This window comes from Rattus norvegicus, chromosome 17 (genome assembly GCF_021556685.1).
Source record: "Rattus norvegicus strain SHRSP/BbbUtx chromosome 17, alternate assembly SHRSP_T2T, whole genome shotgun sequence".
Taxonomy (NCBI): Eukaryota; Metazoa; Chordata; class Mammalia; order Rodentia; family Muridae; genus Rattus; species Rattus norvegicus.
Genome location: NC_141550.1, coordinates 10,273,434 through 10,293,593, shown reverse-complemented (window position 1 = coordinate 10,293,593; position 20,160 = coordinate 10,273,434). Strand labels below are relative to the sequence as shown.

At 49.5% G+C, this 20,160-nt stretch overlaps 1 protein-coding gene across 3 annotated transcripts in view; it reads left to right on the top strand.

Moving 5' to 3' along the window:
• The first annotated feature begins 329 nt into the window (after positions 1-329).
• Cplx2 (complexin 2) overlaps positions 330-20,160 on the top strand; it is a 73,117-nt gene continuing 53,286 nt past the window's right edge. The window contains exons 1-2 of one of the 3 annotated variants that reach the window (XM_087589694.1): positions 330-383; positions 10,454-10,533. The gene's annotated coding sequence lies outside the window, so the exon portion shown is untranslated. Of the gene's footprint in view, positions 384-583; positions 829-10,453; positions 10,534-20,160 lie in introns of those variants that run through there. The other 2 variants (XM_087589693.1, XM_087589695.1) reach the window with 2 other exon arrangements.

Below are 20,160 nucleotides of genomic sequence, written 5' to 3'. Positions count from 1 at the left end.
TTACAGGACTGGTAGCCGGGGTGGAAATAAATAATTATAATATACGACTAAACATCTAGTAAAGGGACTTACAGGCTGACCCTACAGCACGAGAGATTTCACTGACACGAAGGACGCTTCACTTTGTGGAATAAACCTAAGTAGTAAGGTTGCTCCCAAAAGGTAAGGGGCACGGGTGCTAAAGCCCGGGATGAGTCTGCTCAGAATGAGTCTTCTCTCACGTTGAGAACCAGGATAAGCGAGATAACCAGGGAGGAGATTCGGCCTTTTGCTAGTGAATGACCTTAAATATCCCATCTTCAGAAAGCTCTCCCTGGGGGTCGGTTAATGACATATCCGGATGAGATATCAAAGACAGCTGAGTGGTGTCTACAGCTGAACAGGTAGGTGTACAGATGTGGAGAGAGAGGGGAAAGAGATTTCCAAGACGGGATGTCCTAGCAACAGACACCCCCACCCCGTGTACCCGAACTTCAAGGCAGAGTTAGGAGTCTAGGGAACTCCCCTGTCTCCCTCTTGCCTTCCCAGCCGTTTCTTCTGCCACTCGCTGTTGTCCCAGCAGCCAGCCCCCGCCTCCCTTCTCAGGAAGCTCGGGTCTCCCTGGGAGCCGGGCTGCCCTTGGGGGAGGCCTCTGAGCTGTGCTCCCTGCAGCTCCGCCAGCTTTCGGGGCGACCTTAGAGGGGCTCTGCGCCCCCCGTGTGGCTCGCGCTAAGCCCGGCAGGAGGGAGCGTCTCGGCGGAGGAGTGAGGAGGACGGGAGGGAGAGGCGGGCCAGAGCCTCGGTCCCGGGCGCCCTGGTCGGCCGCGGAGGAACTGCAGCCTCCAACAGGTTCGTAGACCGCGCTCGCTCCGCGTCGCCAGCCGAGTGGCCCGGGGAGACCCTGGCCGAGGGTCCGCGCTGCCCGCAGCCCTGCGCGCCGCCGCTCCGGCCTCTCCCTCCGCAGCGCTTTCCCCCGCTCCCCCGCTCCCTTCCACACCGCCCCGGGGACAGCTCCCGGCTCCGGCGGGGCTCGGCGCGCCGCGGGTCCGAGCGGCCCCCGGGGCTCTGCGCGCTCGCACCCGGACTGACTGGGACGCGGCATCCCGGCCGCGACCCACGGAGCGCAGCGCCAGGGCCTGGACGCTCCGGGGGCGGAAGGCTGCCCTGTCGGGGACTCCCGTTCCTCCCCGAGTGGCGGCGCGGGCGCGCTGGACCCAGGCCTAGTCACCGCCGCGGCCCCAGCCTGGGTCTGCAGTCCCCGAGGCCTGGCGGAGCAATGGCGGGGCTCAGCTGGGACTCGGAGAGAGGGTAGAGGGGACCGGCACAGGAGGGTCCCCGGCTCCAGCGGGGCGAGCTGGGCCTAGTCTGCACTGGGAGGAAGGAGTGCGCCGCCCCCCTTTCCTGCAAATGTCCACCCCACCTCCGGGTGGCGGACTGGGGAGAGATCAACCCAGAAGCCTGCGGCTGCTGGCTGCAACCGCTGGCTCCGGCTCTGCCCGGAACATCCCTAGAAAGTGTGAGGCTGAGTTTCCGTCGGAGGGGAGGGGGAAGGGGCTGAGAAACAACAGGGAAGCCGCTGGAAGGAGCCGGGCAACGGCAGACTCCCCTCCTTCTTGTCCAGGGCTCCACCCCCACCTAAAGAAAAATCCGAGCTTGCCAGGGAGGGAGGACGCAGAAGCGACCTGGGCAGCAGGTTGTAAAGGCGGTTTTGCTCTGAGAGACTACAATTAACTAGAAAAGAGGTTGAGCATGAGAAGCTGGGAGGTTCCCAGACAGGGAAGCCAGCTCCTGGGCAGAAAACCAACCGGAGAAGAAAAATCTCCACTCGGGAGTTGAAGCTGGGAGGGCCCGCGTGTCACATGACCCGCTAGTTCTCTCAAAGACTCTCGCAAGCAGATAGGGCCTAGGGAGCAGAGGTGTCCCCTAAAATCACTCAGCAATTTACTAGTAGAATTGAGCCTAGAACCCAGGCTCCTTAACTCCTGGAACTATATGGTTCCATAGGAGGAAGAACAGGTGGCCTCTAGGCTGAACCCAGCCTCGGCTTTAGCCTTCTTGGCACACAGCTACAGGTAAATAACCTCCTGAAACCTCCTTGACTATTCAAGAGGGCACCCCTTCTTGAATAGCACACAGTACACACTGGGTTAAGGTTTAACGTCATAGCTATAAGGTTCGTTTAGTACGGTGCCTGGCACATCAATACTGAAAATAAATAAACTGGGTAGCTGTCACCATTAATTATTCTTTCTGAAAACGTGTTCTGGGGACACACTTTTGGGAGGATGAAGAAGTGCCCCCAAGGCTGCCACAGGCCAGCAGAGGAAGCAAAAAGTACAATTAAAATATGGTGTGATAAGTACTCAGGCTAGTAAACAAGGCTGTGGGATTTCCGAAGCAGGAGTGTTGGATTGTGGGAGAAAAGAGATGGCAGACAGATGGAGCTGTGTATAAAGGCCTGGGGGTATGAAATCACAGCCGCCAGTATGATGTCACCAAGCCAGAAGGTCCCCAGGATGGAAGGCTGAGGCCAGTCCCCAAAGTGCCTTTCTGGATGGAATGTTTCAAATATATTTATAACAGAGGAAAAACATAGGGACTAGGGACATGGCTCAGCCTTTAGGGCAGCAGCGAAGCGTGTGCCAAGCCCTGGGTTTGATTTCCAGCACCACATAAACCTGGAACAGTAACACATAACTGTAATCCAGATGGAGGCAGGAAGATCAAGAGTTCAAGGTTATCCTTGGTGACAAAGTGAGTCCAAGGCCAGTCTGTACTTCAGGAGACCCTTAGAGAGGGAGGGAGCAGGGTAGAGGGATGACACTGTCTATCTTCAGTGGCTGACTAATTTAACTTCCCCTATACACATATCCACTCTTCTCTCTCTCTCTCTCTCTCTCTCTCTCTCTCTCTCTCTCTCTCTCGCATACACACGCACACCACATCACACCACATACACATACCATACATACATACCACATATATACACATACCACATATAAACACATACCACATACACACACCATACATACCATATATACACCACACCACATACATACATACATACCACAGCATACATACATACCACATATACATATACCACATACATATACCATACATACACACCACATACATACAAATACCACATAGACACACACCATATACAAACACCATACACACCACACCACATACACACACCATACATACACACCACACCATACATACACACCACATATACACGTACCACATAGACACACACCATATACACACACCATACATGCACACCACACACACACATACCACACACACACACACCACAGGAACACCACACATATACGTACACACACATACACACACTAATTTTTTTAAAAAGCCCAAGACATCGTGTAAGGCTTTGTATCATTGTGTGCAGAGATATTTTCAACATCAATAACCCCTTCTGTCACCCAGATGCTGTGCCACCTTAGATGTCATTAAATCTTGAGCTCCCTGCTCCCTCTAGTTCTCTCCAGTTTTCAGCAGGAAGTTTTGAGGACTAAGCCATATTGTGCTGACACATACGTTAGAAGGAGCTCCTTTGGGAAGAGTGGGGAGAGGACAAATGTTACCCAGCCAGAATTTTATGATGACAGCACACCAGCCAGTATCCACGAAGAAAATCAAAAAGACAAATTGAGTCCTATAAAGAAAAACTGAGTTTCCCCTCCAAGTGACCTTCATCGTGAACTCATACAATGGAGGCGTGGTGATCAATAAGTCACATTTTACTGAAATGTGAGTGTCCCCAGTACTGAACAGGGCCAGGATCTTTGAACGGTTCATGTATACAGCTTTTCGGTTCACTATTTGCTTAGAAGATTTGGCCTTTGGATTTCCTGGTACATTTAGCAATATGCTATTTCCTTCCTTAAAAGTAGGGCAGGGGATGTTTACCTAGTCTCCAGGATGAAGGTCGTGTCTGCCAGCTAGTCTTTGGGACCTGTCAGGCTTCCTTCATATAGGCTTTAGAAGTGACTTGAAGGTAGGTTAGTGGCACCAGTCCTCTGGCCACTGTGCTTACTTCCCAGGTGGCTCCCCGGCTCTTGTTAGCAAAGGGCTCTGAAGTCAGACGCCCATACTCCATCTCTGTGGAGTTCTGCTCAGTTTCTTTTAGTCCTGATAGGATTACCCCAATGAACATGAAGCCTTTTTCTCCATTTGCCCTGAATTTGGCCACACCTCCCTCTGGGCTACAGACTACAGCTCCTTTGATGTAGTCAGTGAGTAGTGTTTGGCCCAGGCTCTGTCAGAACTCAGAATTCTGTGTCTCTTTAGAGTATAAAGTCTCTCCAGGGACTGCTGCAATGTGACAGCTATGTTGAGTGGCTGTGCCTTGATTGGGCTCTGGTGTTCTGACTTAGAAGTTTGTATTTTCCCTTTTCAGGAGAGCCCCTACCCTGTGAAATACTGTGAAGGGTAATAACTCATAAGTTACCCTAAGTTAAAGAAAGACGAATGAGGAAATAAACAAGGAGCTCTTAACATCCCCAGTGATGGGAAGTCAGCAGAAAGTAGCCAATGAACTTGCCTCATGCCTGGGCAGAAGATTCCATGGGCAAAGCCAGTAACAGATAGTAAGCGTGCACCTGTGATGTTAGGTTGAGCTAACAGATCCAGATATGCCATGCAGAGTGCCTCAGAGGGACTCTACTCTTCCTTCAAGACACTTAGTCACTGACTAGCTCTTCCACATCAAGCATTGTAGGTACCAGTGACACTGAATAACTGGACACATGCGACACCTGCTTCCCTGGGGCTCACATACTCAGAGTAGACACCATCATTGAAAGCAATGCAAAGACAATTATGAAAAACACTTAGACAGATGTGGAAACGGTGACATGGAACTGGTGTCCAAAAAAACAGTCATGTCTGTGGGGAAGCACACTTCACACACACACTCTGAAAAAAGCATCACCCCACGGCCAGGGCCAACATGGGCTGTATCACTGAAGCAAAAGGTTTGCTCCAGGAAGCAAAACAAAGAAGGGTTTGCTCAAAGGGGCTTCTAGGAGGTCCCCTGGAGGCAGACTGAGGTCTCTTGGTCTTCTCCCACTCTTTGACTAAGAAATCACTTTCCTAGCCAAGAGTTTTCTAGGCTTGGAGTCTATGTCCCATGTTGGGTGCCAAATATTAAAGAAATTTTATGGGTTTCTGCCTTGCTCTTTCCTGTTTACCTCCCGAGTGAACAACACAGAGACATCAGAATTTATTTATTTACAAGCTACAAACCTAAACTGGGCAGGTCCCAAGACTGTTATAACCTGGCTAAGCTATTAATAACCAGATAAATGCCCCATTACTTGCCAAGTAAGACTTGCTCTGTTTCATGTTTGTCCTCAATGTGAGCTCCTATTGGCCTTGTGCTCATGGTCTCTGCTTATGATCCATCCTGCCTCATGGGGACCTCCTTCTTCCTCTACCTTTTCCTTTCTCCTCATGTTCCCACCTGAGACCCCCTACTCAATCTCAAGTTCCACCTTCCTCTCTCTCCTGCTCAGTCACAGGCTCCAGCCTTTTATTGTCCAATCAGAGATTGGGGAGCATTCTTTACAGTACATGGTCAATACAATGTCCATGTCCTGACTGCAACCTGATCTTGGGGTACAGAACTCAACATATAGTGCATAAGACCAACCCCTACACAGGCAGTGGGTAGGTGTCAGGTTGTTCTTGGGGAAGGAGAGGGGCAAAACTGGTAGACAGGCAGAGGCAATAGTGGCAGAGAGGAGTGCATGACCTGGGGTCTAGACTGCCTAGCACAGACCCCAGCCCTCCACGGAGACACTTGGTGAATTCAGGGAAGTTGTCTTTGTGACCTCCATATTCTTATGAATCCAAGTCCCTCCTTCAAGGGGATTGATTCAGTAAGGATTAAACAATGAGATATTCAGGGAGCCCTGGCACTCAGAGAATACATCTGAGGGCTGGAGGATGGTTCGTTCATAAGGTGCTTGCTGTGTAAGCATGAGCACCTGAGTTCAGATTCCCAGCACTCAGCTAAAAAGCTGGGTGTGGCTGTGTGCACAAGGAATCCTAGTGCTGGGGAGGTAGAGACAGAAAGCTTCTGGGGCTTTCTGACCAGATAATCTTCCCAAACCAGTGAGAGGCTTTGTCTCAAAAAAGTAAGGCAAAAGACAAGTGAGGAAGGCACCTGACATTACCTCTGGGACACACACACACACACACACACACACACACACACACACACACACACACAGAGAGAGAGAGAGAGAGAGAGAGAGAGAGAGAGAGAGAACATATGCACAAACACAATCACATGCACCACATGTGCAGTGTGGTTAGAGGGCAAAAGAGAGAGGGCCAGCAAGATGCACATGCAGACCCCAGCTCTGAGGACTTACAGTCAGAGGCTGGAGATGGCTGTCATGTTCTATAGTAAGTGAGGGCTATCAGAATGCTTCAAGAGGGAGTCTAATAGTGGAGGGCAACAGAACCCCAAGGCCCAGAGAGGGAAGGGAATTTACCCACACTCACACAGCCAGTTACCAGCAGGACTCTGCCATCTGTCTCCCTGGTGTCTGTAGGACGGCAACGGCAGGTTATATTTTGTTCCTCCGTGACATCCTCACAGCCTATAAGAATTCCTGGTATATTCTCAGTAAATATTTATATAATACATTGCTGAGTCAGAGACCAAATGGAACAGGAAACATCAGAAACCTTGAATCCTTAAGACAATTAATGCGTTTAAAAAGGCAATGAGCAAACACCCTGCATAAAATAGATCAAACAGCTAGAGAGGTTTGTCCTGAGTCCCTCCAAACCCCAGGTTCTCTTATGATAAAACACACCGATGTGTGCACTTCCCTCTCTGCTCCCTCAATCCACAACAAGCACCACTTCATAGTGTTCAGAAGTTAATCTTGGTAATGTGCCTACAAGATGAAAACGGTTGCCGAGACTTCAGTGTGGTAATTGCCAGTCCAGAGAAAATACATTTCTCCATTTGCAAGAGGCAGGTCTTTGTGTTTTACACACACACACACACACACACACACACACACACACACACACACACACACACACACAGAGCCATTAGAATTCCTGTGGCTGACTCGTTGGGAAACTGTGACAGCCAGGCAAGCAAGTAGGGTCTTTCAGTTCAAGCAGCAGATGGCTAGAGGCCGAGAGCCAGCTCTCAATGCTGAACGCCTACTCAGAGCAGGGTACAGGGCCAGGCACCTCTCCAACAGCAGAGAAGCCCATCCCACCACTTCTTAGTTGAGCTGTGTGACCTGTCCCATCTTTCTCTGAGTTTCGACATCATAATCTATAAAGAGGAGAAAGACTGGTGAGATCCCTGGGGTCATTTTGACTTTGGCAGGCCATGTACGAGTGTCTCTTCAATGCTGTCAGTAACCCTGTATCATAAATATATCCTCCTGTTTCCCGAATGTGCAAACACAAAGTCAGAAGGGTCTTCCTGAGCCATCATTCTTGGGCCAGGATAAGAGCCTGGCCTTCAAAGAGCTCAGGTCTAATGAGGAGAAAGAAAACAAACACATAAAATGATTTGCCAGGGGGTTGGGGATTTAGCTCAGTGGTAGAGCGCTTGCCTAGGAAGCGCAAGACCCTGGGTTCAGTCCCCAGCTCCGAAAAAAAGAACAAAAAAAAAAAAAGATTTGCCAGGTTCTATAAATTCTAAGAGAATTAAGGAAGGGGGTACGTAACACGGAATGGGCCTGTTTAACAAAAGCGTTCGGGGAAGAATCCAAGAAGAGGTAGTGAAGCTAACATCTCCATTAAAAAAAAAACAAAAAAGTGCTGGCCATGGGACAGGCATGCAGCACCAAGCAGAAGAAACAGAAAGTGTGGATACCCTGGATCATGGGAACTGCAGCAAGGTTGCAGGCTAGAAATGGAGTGACCAGTATGGGCAGGGGTGATGGGAGCCCTTAGAGGCTGGTGTTACCAAGGTCAGCACTGTGAGGTTGCCACTGGGCAACACTCTAACAGCTGCTGAGCCTGGGACAGGAGCTGGGGCTGGGACCAGAGCCCACTCAGAGATCTCCCCAGGGTGGGAGTTCTACAACCTCTCCCATGTCTCTATCCCACCCAGCCCAGGAGGCTGAGTCCCTTCTTATCCAAACCCACACCTCATCAAGCACAAAGCCTGCTTCTGCTTCTCCCATCTCCATGCCTCTCACTGCCCAAAACGTGGCAAGATGTTCCCAGGCTCCCACCTTCCTCCACATTCAAATCCCATCCCCCACTACTCAGAGGCACAAATGTGAGGCCCTTCAATGGTTCTCTCCCTGGCTTCTCTAAGGCTCCTTCCAAGTGGGCCTCAAGGACCCTGCCTCCAGTCCAGCCACATGCTTCCAAATTCCCCTACTGGACCACACATACTCCATGATTTTTGCAGATGGTGTTCCCTCTATGTGACAAGCCCTTTGCATTCCTCTTGGTCTCTCTAAGTTTCAGCCCTCAGCTCATTTTCTCAGGGAAGCTCCTGCTCCTCCTAGAGAGGGCTAGCCTTGACAAGCCTGCCGTAGAGTAGGACTCTTGCCGTATTTCAGTTGGCTGCCTTCTTGGCAGCTTTTCCCTTCTAGAGAAGGCCAGGGCAGATCTGAGTTTCAACTGTGGGTCAAGTCCTTATCTTGTCATCTTCTGCAGAAGGAAGCTGTGACTCTGGACTGGTCAGATAGTGAGATGTTCGAGACAGAGTGTTGAAACTGAGACCCTCCCCTGAGCAGTTAGGATGGGTAGCCCTCGAAAGGAGCTAGTCAGTGCGAAAGCTGACACTTTTCGCTAGCACAGGTCCTGACCTACTCTCTGCCTACTCACCCATTCACTCAACAGTTGACTAAGTACCTACTGTGTTCCAGCACCTACTATGTGCTAGCACTTAAAGTACTAGCTGTTTTGGACTCAGTAGGATGTTGAAACCAGGCAGTTAACTGCACCACCCATTTTTAATTTGTCGACTTCTCAAAGGTCAGGTACTTGACCCTGCACCCAGGTGGCCCAGCCCAAAGACACACCAGTCACCATTTGCACTTACATGCAGTTCCTGGGAAGAATGCAGTCCCTCTGTCCCTCTTTCGCCCCCAAACACACACACAGCCCCGTTGCCCACCCCATCCAATCAGAAAACAGTAACTTGGCCATGGATCCAATCCAGTTGCCAATTTTCCCCTGAGAGTAGGAATCACACCCATCCCTTTTACTGTTGTACCCACAGCCTTAGAACATGGCCTGGTATTCTCACTCATCCACTCATCCATCAGACACCTACAGCAGCCTGCTCAGTCCCGGGTTCTGGAGAACAGCCTGATGGAGCCTCTATTCCAACTGTGGGGTTAGCGGCTGAAGCTGTGTGTGGTGAAGGTTAACATAGTCGTGCAGGATGGGGGAGGGGGTCAGTAGAGCTAAGGACAGACTAACGGAAACAAAGGATCTAGAGTCCTCTCTGTGGGATCCCCTGTCTCACCACACAGTGCACCTCTGTGAGCTGGGCAGCCCCTCATCCTTCTGAACCTCAGATCCCACTTCGTTAAATGATAGTTGCACCTGAAGTAAGACTGTTACTGGAAAGAGGACAGGAAGAGTCCAGGGGGAAAGAACAGGTTACGATGGGAGGAAGTGGGTACACAGATGTTGCGGGCCCCTCAACACCTCTGGCTGTCAGCCAAGAAGAGGCCCACCAGGCCCTGAGTTCAGCAGCTGGATAGACAGTTCAGGGACTGTGATTTGGGATCAGAGCTCCATGCATACCTCCATGTGACCTGGGCCATCGTGCCAACTGCCTTCCCACCTCCGCTCTCCGTTAAATTGAACCTCTCTAATCCTCAGTGTGTCAAGACAGGTCCACCAGACCATGGGAGCAGGCTCAGTCAGCAAACACTGGCGGGACGCTGACATTGCCAGACCTTGTGAAAGGCCGGGAAACAGACACAGATGAGCCAACACTGGCATCTTACGGCAAGATTGGCACTGCCAGGACTAAAGGGAGGGAAGTAACTAGGGTTTGAGGGGCTCTCATCTGTGTGCCTTTGTAGCCAGGGTCCAGTTTACACACAGGAGGTAGGCACCATCAAAGCCCCATTATACAGACGAGGAAGCAGAGACTCAGAGAGATGCAGGAGATATCCCCAAAGCCAGAACCGGAAACCAGACATGATCGACAACAAAATGTATCTGTGGACACCAGACACCCTGGTGGCACCATCCAGGCGTTTCCTGAGCCAGTAAACAAGATGGGCAACTGCTAGCAGGTCAAGTAGAGAAGGCGCCAGGAGTTTGATCTGATGCCAGACAGAGGCCCATCCTACTCAGCCCTTTGTTAGAACCAGAAAAAAGCCGTAGCCTTGGCTGGAGACCATAGTGACCGAGGACACTGGATGTCACGTTCACTTAGGAAGCCCAATCCCTAGCTATACTCTCAGCTCCAAATCCTCTCCTTCTCTAGGAAGTCAAGCATCTCTGACATGCTATCTACCCTGCTTGGTGCCTGAGGATCCTGCATCCCGGCTCATCCAGGAAGCACAGGTAAGGACACTACCCAAGGTCATAACCGTGGGTAGCATTCAGGGAGCCTCTTGCCCGGGAATAAGATCAAGGGGGTTTTTCCTTCTCTTCTAAGCCAGAGTGAGATGATTCGGTCAGGCGGATGGTGCCATGGTTCAGGCTTCATCTTCGGTGCGTTATCTTATCAAGTGCTTCCTCTCAAAGCCCGAGGTGGGCGTTCTCCCTAGTTTCAGATGAGAAGACTGAATCTTAGAAAACAGTCCAGTGCACAGGACTGGCAGGCGACTAAGGCTGAGTTCCAATCTACTCTTCTTGTCTGTGGTCCAGGAGCCAGTGCACACGGGGACTTGGTCAGTGTTTAACAGATGAACTAGGCAATTCATGAACCTTGTGTGGTGAAATGAAGGTGGGGCTGAGTCACCATCAGCTCTTTGCTCTGTCTGCTGAGTTACAGTACCCTCCTCCTCTCCCTCCTCCTCTCGGTCTTCATCCCCACATCTCAGTAGTGGTGTCCATTGCCTGCTTCTGCAAAGACAGAAGGACCAGGGATGGGGCAGCTGACCTCATCTCCTGCAGGGTGGCAGGCCAAGCTCCACCTCCCCCACCGCCAGCATCCTTCCATCCACGGTGTCTCTTCCCACCACCCACTATCACTAATCCCATGTGCATAGTTGTAAACTTGCTTCTTTAAATAAACAGCCTCGAGTTTCCCAGCAAATAGTCTTTTAAGAGGAGGAACCGACTCCAGGCCACCTCATATTTAGCATACAGTGATCCACATATTTGCACAGAAAGAGTGTGTGTGGTTACAGGGTTCGCTGGAAAGCTATAGATACCGTGGCTCATCCAGATGGGAGCTATTTATGACACTGAGTCATTCACAGACAACTGAGGAATCCCAGGCTGGGCTCTGAGCCCCAGCACCACAGCCTCATGGCTCTCTGCCTCATAGTTGGGGGAGGGGCGAGGGATAGAAATCCCATCATGGAACAGACACAGAGGGGGCAATTCGGTTATGAAAAACGGAGACTTTCCCTTTGGTGTTTCCTGTTTCAAGCCAGTGTTCTCCACCCAGAGCATTCCACCTTCCTGGTCCATCAGAGCTAACATGTCACTGTATAGGGGGGGGGGGGGGAGAGAGAGAGAGAGAGAGAGAGAGAGAGAGAGAGAGAGAGAGAGAGAGACTGACTGAGGAGAGTTAGGGACCTACCCAGTGTTCCACAGAGAGTCTGTAACAGAACTGATACTACCAGCAGCCTGTTGACCACAGCCTGGAGGTCTTTGCTCCCTCACCACCTTCTATGGTTCCCCTGAGGAGCATCCTGTCCCGGCGACATGGGGGCCTCTCAGCACTGCCTCCCCTGGATCCTCTAAGCACTGAGCTGAGCAGAATCTCCCTTAGTTGAACTGCCTAGTGTTTGGATCAGGGCTCGCACACACTGTGTGTTCAATGCCCGTAGACTGAGCTATGTCAAACCTAACTCAGTAGCAATTCCTGGAGAACGCTAGTCCTCCGTTATCTCCCCCTTCCTTCTTGTCTCTGTGCCAGTGCTCTATCCATGTAAAAATAGGCTCCCTCCTACTTGCCACCCACTTCTGCCCAATTCTATAATGAATCAATTTTATTAATAGGCTTTGGGATGGAAACTTAACAAAGGCTTTTTGTGAACGTCACCATTTATCTCCCTATATAGTTCACTTCTCGAAGAATTCTAATAAACTAGTCAGGTGGGATTCAGCCCTTCCATAAAATACCATTAATCCTCTCGTTTTTTGCTCCATATACAATGTGTCTCTTTAAGCACTGGGGACCACAATATATCCAGTTGTTCTAACAGACAGCAGCGAGAGACACAAAGAGCATGGCTCTGGCGTCTGGGACTGAGTTACATTCTAGCTGGCCACTTAAAGGTCTCTAGATTTATATTGATTACCCAGAGACCTAGACAATTTAATTGTCACAGAGGTGGGGGATAATGAAACAATGTCTGTATACCGAGCGGGTCTGTACTGGGTGCTTTGTGAAGTCTTGTGGGTACATAAACAACTGACTGGGACTGAAGGACTCAAGACCCTTCCACAGCGGATCCTACAGGGGGAGGGGCAAGCCAGCTCTGCCATCTGAGGTGCTCAATCCAGGAGGTGGCTGAGAGGGGTAATAGTCACTCTCATAGAACTCCTGCCAGCCACTTCAGAAGCAGGCATGTGGGATGACAGCTGTGCACCTGGTGAAGTCTGGGAGTTGGAGGGGGACCTATCACACACACACAGGGACCTTCCACCAGGGAGGCCCCATCTCCTAAAGGTTCCACTGCTAGGTGCCAGCATTCAGACTGCTACAGCAAACCTTAGGAAGAAGGTCAGAAGCATAGGATCCCCTCTCCAGCCCTTCACACAAGGGAAGTGTTGTGCTCAGGGAATGTTGCAACTGGAATCTTTTTTTTTCTTTTTCTTTTTCTTTTTTTCGGAGCTGAGGATCGAACCCAGGGCCTTGCGCTTGCTAGGCAAGCACTTTACCACTGAGCTAAATCCCCAACCCCATGACTGGAATCTTGATGCAAAGCGAAAATGCTCCGGAGAGTCAAGAGCATATCCAGTTCGCTGCTGGACTCTCTCTCTGTCTTGATAACAGTCTGGCTTAGTGTGAATAAGCAGCAAGTGGCCCCAGCTAGCGAACAGAGTTATTTAATTGACTTGGCAACTGTGACTTGTGCAATATTGAACTTAATAATGTGTAAGGCCCACCAAGACAAGCCTTTCTAGAACTTGTGCTGGGCTGAGATCTAGCCTTATAGCACGAGGAAGACTCCCAAGATGATGTTCTAAGGATATTTCAGGGTATCTCAAAAAGGACCAGGCCATACTCAAGACTAAGAGAAGTGTGTAGTAGTGTTGGTATGGTTGAGGGTACGGTGAGGTGGACTATCATTAGAAATATTTACAACTTAATGAAATTCTGTCCAACAGGTTCCTGTCTTATTGGGCCAAGCTCCCTTTAGGAGCCCCCCCCCCCCGCCTTCAGAGGGATCAGGACCTCCTAGTGAGGGATCAAACAAACTCAGTGATGAGAGGAGAAAGCAGGCCAAGGTCAGGAGTCAGGCAATTGCTGGTATACTCGGGATGAAAATGTGAGCTGTGACTCTGACTCCAGAGTGTGAGAGACATTGCTGAAAGGAACGATGTCTCAAGACCATGGTGGGGATGGGCTTAGCCTCTGGCATCACGGCGTGGATGGCACCCAGCATCCCAGAGGGACTTTAACTGGCTCAGTTGCTACCCAGAATGCAACCAGGGCCCTGAGAGAGACAGGCATCTGGGGAACGGGGAACAGATGAGTTTTGGGTGAGCAGGGGACTTTCATTGCATTCTGGGCATGTCTGTGTCTGTCTCCCACCCCATGAGAGAAACGATCTTCTAGTTTTCCCCACCCCCTCTGTGCCCTCTAATGCACCAGGCACTGCTATATCAGTAACTGATGGATGAGCGATGAGGTCAGAGCAAAGCTTAGAGAGCCAACAGAATCTTTCAAGATGGCAAGACAAAACATTTCAAAATATCAAGGTGGCCAAAGTCCAAAGGCAGAGAGGCCCAACCAGGAAGGACAGCACAGACCCTCAGGAGTCTACAGAGAAAGTTGAAGTTAATATAGGACCGAGGGACAGTAATAGACTATGGGTTTGTTGATGTCTCTGTGAGTCACAGGCTTCTGGGAAGGGGTCTCAGAAGATATTAGTAGGACAACGTTGGTGGAAGGGAAACCCCCCAAAAGCAGCCCTGGATTCCCAGCCCCATTTTAATCACAAATCTGCTTTCACTGTTTTATATACTGGACTCTCGTATAGAGTTTTGTTTTTAAAGGAGTCCTTGGACTTAAAAGGCACATATTTGAAAGGCACTGGAGTTGAAAAGGCTTAAACACCCAGAAGTAGACATCCCTCACCTACCCGACCTCTGGGACTTCGGGAAGGAAGCTTTTGAGCTTCTTATTCTTGTCTGCAGAGCAGTCTCCCAGGAGTGTGTGCTGTCTTAGCTGAGATGCAGCTTCCTGAAGGCTGGCACGCACAGGATTGATGCCAGGCCAGATGACTTTGCGTGGTACACAGAGTCACGTCTGTTCTTATAACAGCTCACAATCGATGCATATTAGAAATGTGGAAGCCATGTTATCAAACTCCAATTTATGGAAATAATGTAGCACTTTCTTTGAGGATAAAATTGTGCATTCTTTAAAAAGGCAAATCAGTGTAAAGAGAATTGCCAAGTAAATGAATAGTACTCGTAGGGTAGAAATCGTGGAGGTAGGAAGTGAACAAAGCTGGGGGATAATCTACATAAAACATCAATCATGGTCAAAACTTGGAGATCCTATTTCCTTCTCTTCGCTCCAACTTTCTTATGGATGTGGACCTGAAGCCAAGCTCGCTCACTGAAGCAAAGCAAGTGCCCAGTCCTAGGCTAAAGAAAAAAAGATATTAAAAAACAAAAAAGCCAGTTGCGGTGACACACACTGGGAGAGCATGGTAATGGAGCAGGGGCCAGAGGAGCTTGACTTTGAGGTTGGCCTAGACTACATCTTTGGGGCCAGTTTGATGGCTGAAGCATCCAGGCTCCATGCCTCACAGCCTGTGCTTAGTCTCCAAAACCTATATGGTAGAAAGAGAGAACCAACTCCTAAGGGTCCCTGTGACCTCCACACAAGCACACGAATGAACAAAGATGAAAATAAATAAATGAAAGCAATTCTTTTAAAATGCAGACACTATCTAAGGAGCCACACCCAAGTTGTCGTCTAGCACATACACACAAGGACACACACACACACACACACACACACACACACACACACAATAATACTTGGAATCTTGAACTGTGATCTTTTCCTGGGCTGTCAGTATGCTGTGTGAGCCTGTCTCCAGCAATGCCCGACTGGCGGAGAGCCCAGGCCCTAGTCAGCCACCCAGTTACAAAGAGCAACACAATACTCCACCATGATCTGCAGTGCCAAGCTGAGGCACTCCATAAAGAAGGTGTTTAAATGTGATTCTACTTCCAATATTCTCAATTTACAATACATTTATCAGGATATGACCCCATCGTAAATCAAGAAGGGTCTATACAGGATTGTTGGTTGTGTTTCTTTTTTTTTAATGATATTTTTCATTTTATTTTATGTGCATTGGTGTTTTTGCCTGTGTGTACCGCTGTGTGAGAATGTCAGATCCCCAGGAACTGGAGTGACAGACAGTTGCGAGCTGTCTCGTGGGTGCTAGGAATTGAACCTGAGTCCCCTGGAATTGCAGCCAGTGCTTTTTAACCACTGAGCCATCTCTCTCGGCCCTCTCGTGTTCCTTTTTTAAAAGCATCTATATTAAAGATGATATGGTGAAGCAAATCTTCTTGATAGGTACAAACTGTGGGGCACTATAAGCTAAATGTACAGGAGTCAGAAAGATGAAGACAGCCCTTGACTGAGGAAACACTAATGGAACAGGAACACTGTAGTAGTCCCTTTGCTCAGAGCCCGTGCTAGCCCACAGGCAGGGATGTCTCTCACTAGCACACTGCCATTCTTTCGGGGCATCTCCTGGAGGGAGTCATGCAGGCTCCTGAGAAGGAGGAATATCGCTGGGGAAGTGAGCTTCTAGAGTTTCATGATTGAGCCAGAGGTCTAAGGACCAAGACAGTGGCTTGGCTGAAAGTTGGTAGGGCCTGGACCATGGCTAGAAGTTAGGGCTGCCTGGAACAGCTCTCAGGCCACTGATATCTAGCAAGGCTGATCTTAAAAAGAATGACTGGAAGGTTCCCCTAGGAGGGAGCTGGAGGTCAGGAAAAGGTAGCCTGAGTCAGCTTAGCATTCTGAAGAAGGACCCCAAACCATTCACATCAGCCCCCGAAGGGTCTTATATAAACTCAGCTATGTTGACAATAAGTATCAGATACAAGGTGTGCTGGTCTTTATAAAGGGGATTCCCAGATGTCATTAGATGCCTGTGGACTCAGAGGGAGGACTAGCTGCCAGGCCCAGCAAGATTAGACGTCAAAGAAACATCGGCGCTCTGGAAGAGGAGCTGAGATGGCAACTTTGAGGTCTCCCATGGGATACATCAGTCACAGATGAGCCTGAGAGTCTCAGTCTCAGGGGAGCGCAGTGGGCGTGGCTGTGTACACCTGGCCAGGAGAAATCGTGAAAGCTAGGTCAGACAACATGCAGCACTCACACTGAGGAAAGGCTGAGACCAAAGGAAGGAAGGAGGTGCTCCAGAAAGCCCAAGCCAGTAGTGGTCCCTTCTGAAGAGCCAAGGGAGCCCCAACAATGTGATTCTCTGAGCCTGACTCTCAGGGACAGTTCCTGGGGTCTCCTTTCAATCACTTTGGCTTACACCATGGTCACCGTTCCAATCAGGGGCCAGTGCATAGGCTCCTGACCCCCTCAGGCTTCCAGTATCTTCTAGACTAGAGATCTAGGGAAGATAAGGAAGTTGAACCAGTGGCTCTCGACCCCACTGCTGAAGGTCTAAGATGCACGTGACTGAGGAAATCCAAATGGCGTGACCAGTCTTTTGACACTGTCTCATTCAGAGTTGACACTTGAGAACCAGGAAATCAAGTTTTGTTTTGATTCAGTTTTGATTTTATTATATTCATTTTACAGCAAAATGTCAAATCCAGACTTCTACAAGAAATTTGTTCTTAAATGTTATCAATTAACAAAAAATATTAATGTTGTGCTGATTGAACAATATGTCTCAGATGGTCACTGCTACATTTACTTGTTTGTCCACTCTAACTCGGCTAAAATATCACTTCCTGTAGAAAGTCTTCCATAATCTTTCCCTCCCTCTGCCTTGTCGCCCTTCTTTGGACATGCACAGGACCCTTTCCAGTCCTGTCACAATACCGACCCTCTCTGCTCTAAACACTCGTTGGTTCTTGTCGGCTTCCCTTGGGCTTCAGGCTCCTAGGAGTCACTCTGCTGGGTTATAGAGAAGCTAGCACAGTATGCTTGACATGGTATTGTGGCAGTGACAGAGGAGGGGCTACTGTGGACAGTGGCTAGGACATACCGTGGTGACAGTAAGGTGACAGTAAAGGCCAGTTGTAAGTGGCTTGACACAGTAGTGGTCATTTCTCTCTCACCTGACATCACCTGTGAAACAAGGAGAGTTTCCTTCCATGTGGCAACTCTGGGAAGCAGACTGGCTTCATCATACGCAGCAGGGGAAGGAAGACGTGGAGGACCCTCCTGTTTTTAAACACCTCAGCCTGGAAGTCATAGCCATTGATTCTCATCTCAGCCACTGGCCAGAAGTAGTCTCATTAGCCTCCTGGCTATTCAAGATGGAGAAATTGGTGAAAGCATATATTCATTGAGCCTGCATCCTGTACAAGGACCATGACCTGCAACCAGTGTCTGGGGTGTCCAGAGGTGACCTTAGACTCCCAGAGTGTCTCAGGCAGGACCCAATATCCTCACACAGCAATGGACTCCTCATAGTCACGATGTGGGAGCAACTCTTCATTTGCACATTTGACGCAGGGTGTCCTAAAAGGTAGGAAGAGCTGGAGAACAATCTCTGACATCCACGAGACTTTGCACTTAAGGGGCCAGTGCACCATAAGGCCTCCACTGAGGTCAGTTCTCTTCCTTTGCTCCATTGGGTCTGGAGGCAGTGAGTCTAGGGTCCCACCAGGAACTCTCAAGTGCAGTCAGTCAGTTCTCTTCTGCATATCTCTGATGAAAGGAACGAGAGCTTCCCATCCCCACCTCCAATAGCCTGCTCTGTGTTGAACCCTATGAATCCTCTAGCCTATGTAATGAAAGGATTGGGTGTCCATAGGGAATATGGTTTAAGAAAAAGAGTCTGCCCCTCTCCCCTTACCAATCACCACCTTGGCCTCTAGAAGTTGTTCTCATGAACTAAGTGTGGTGAAGGTGGAGGTAATGGGTAAAGAGAAGGGCTAAGTAGCCACTTGTGTTTCATCAGAGAGACAGAGAGGGGGGTTGGGGGGGGAAAGGAGAGGGAGAGAGAGAGAATGCTGTGGTGCACAGGGTATAAATATGTAAATTAGGGTCATTTATCCTAGAAAATGGAAATTTCTAGAAGGTGTGCCACAAAACAGCGAAGGGTCTACATGAATCAAATGATGGGCTCCCTAATAAGGAAAATTGGACTCTAAAATAATAATGGTTTCCTAAACGGGGTCTAGTCGAACACACCCTTAATCCAACACTCAGGAGGCGAAGGCAGGTAGAGCTCTGAATTCAAGGCTATCTTAGCCTACACAGCAAGTTCAGCATGGTGGCATAGAAGAGGATCAGTCACTGGTCCTGATGTTGGGGAACTGGCAGGATATCGATATTAACCCACATGAGAACTGCAGAGGTAAATGAGGTGTGTGATGGGGCCGTCGGAGCTTGAGAGGGAGCATATGGCCCACCAGGGAGAAATACTCAGGAGAGGAGAGACAAAAGCAGAGGGTAGTGAACAGCCTGGTGGGTGGAAGACCTACCTACTGCCCCCTGTTGTTTAAGATGTGAATAGCCGCAAAGCTGGAGACCCTGTCCCAAGCTAAGACCAAACCATAGAAGGAATTCTTATTTAATCCTTGTTTTTAGATTATTTTTCAGGAAAAAAAAATTCTTGAACTATAACAATGTTAGCCTTGCTGTCATAAACAGCAAAGGAAATCAGCTGAAAAAGGAAAGAAACGCTGCAGAGTAGCTCAGAGGTTAAGACATATTGCTGCTCTTGCAGAGGACCCAAATTCGATTCCCAGCACCTACATGGAGGCCCACGACTGCCTGTTACTCCAGTTCCAGGGGTTGGGGGGTACATGCCCTCTCTGACCTCTGTGGGTACCACACATATGTGCATGCATACACATAAGCTAAGACAGTTCCTTTTTTTTTTTTTAAGTAGGAAAGATTTATTTTTAAAACAAGGTTTCAGAGGTTTCGTCCCGTGGGTGATTGGCTCTGTTGCCGTTAGTCTTGATGCAGAAGAAATACCATGGCAGAAAGTAGACCGAAGAAAAGCTGGTCACCACCAGGCAGCCAGGAAGCAAGGAAGGAGGGAATGGACAGACTTTTCCAGGACACCACAGGAGATGTGTCCTCCAGCTCTGAACCATCAGTGACTTACTCCACCAGAGCAGACAGAGTTCTCATGAGCCTGTTACCTTTCAAGACCCGGTTAACTCTCAAGGCCCGGTCTTTAAGCCCCGCCTCCCTGGGAACCACGCCTTCCACACCGGAAGCTATTTTGACTGCTCTCCTACATTCGCAAAGTGTTCCATCGAGTTCTATACGGGACTGTACCAACACAACACACGCAGAAGCTACCACAGACAGCCCCACTTCCCCCACGAAACCTAACCTAACTACCACCTCAACACCTAACCTCATAGGAGCACTCGGTTTGGTTTGGAATTTCCTATCAGTGAAATCATGCCAAAATTAAACTCGTGTCTCTGACGTCATTCGCTCACCATGAGAGCTGAGATTCTTTTTGATTGCTAGATTATATTTTTGCTGCCCTCTTTCACGAAGGGTTCAAGCCCCAGGAGGGACTGGGGCAAGATCCACATTTCATCCTAGCTGGAGTGGTCTCCGGTCTTTGGCTGATTCACTCAGCATCTCCTAGGCTG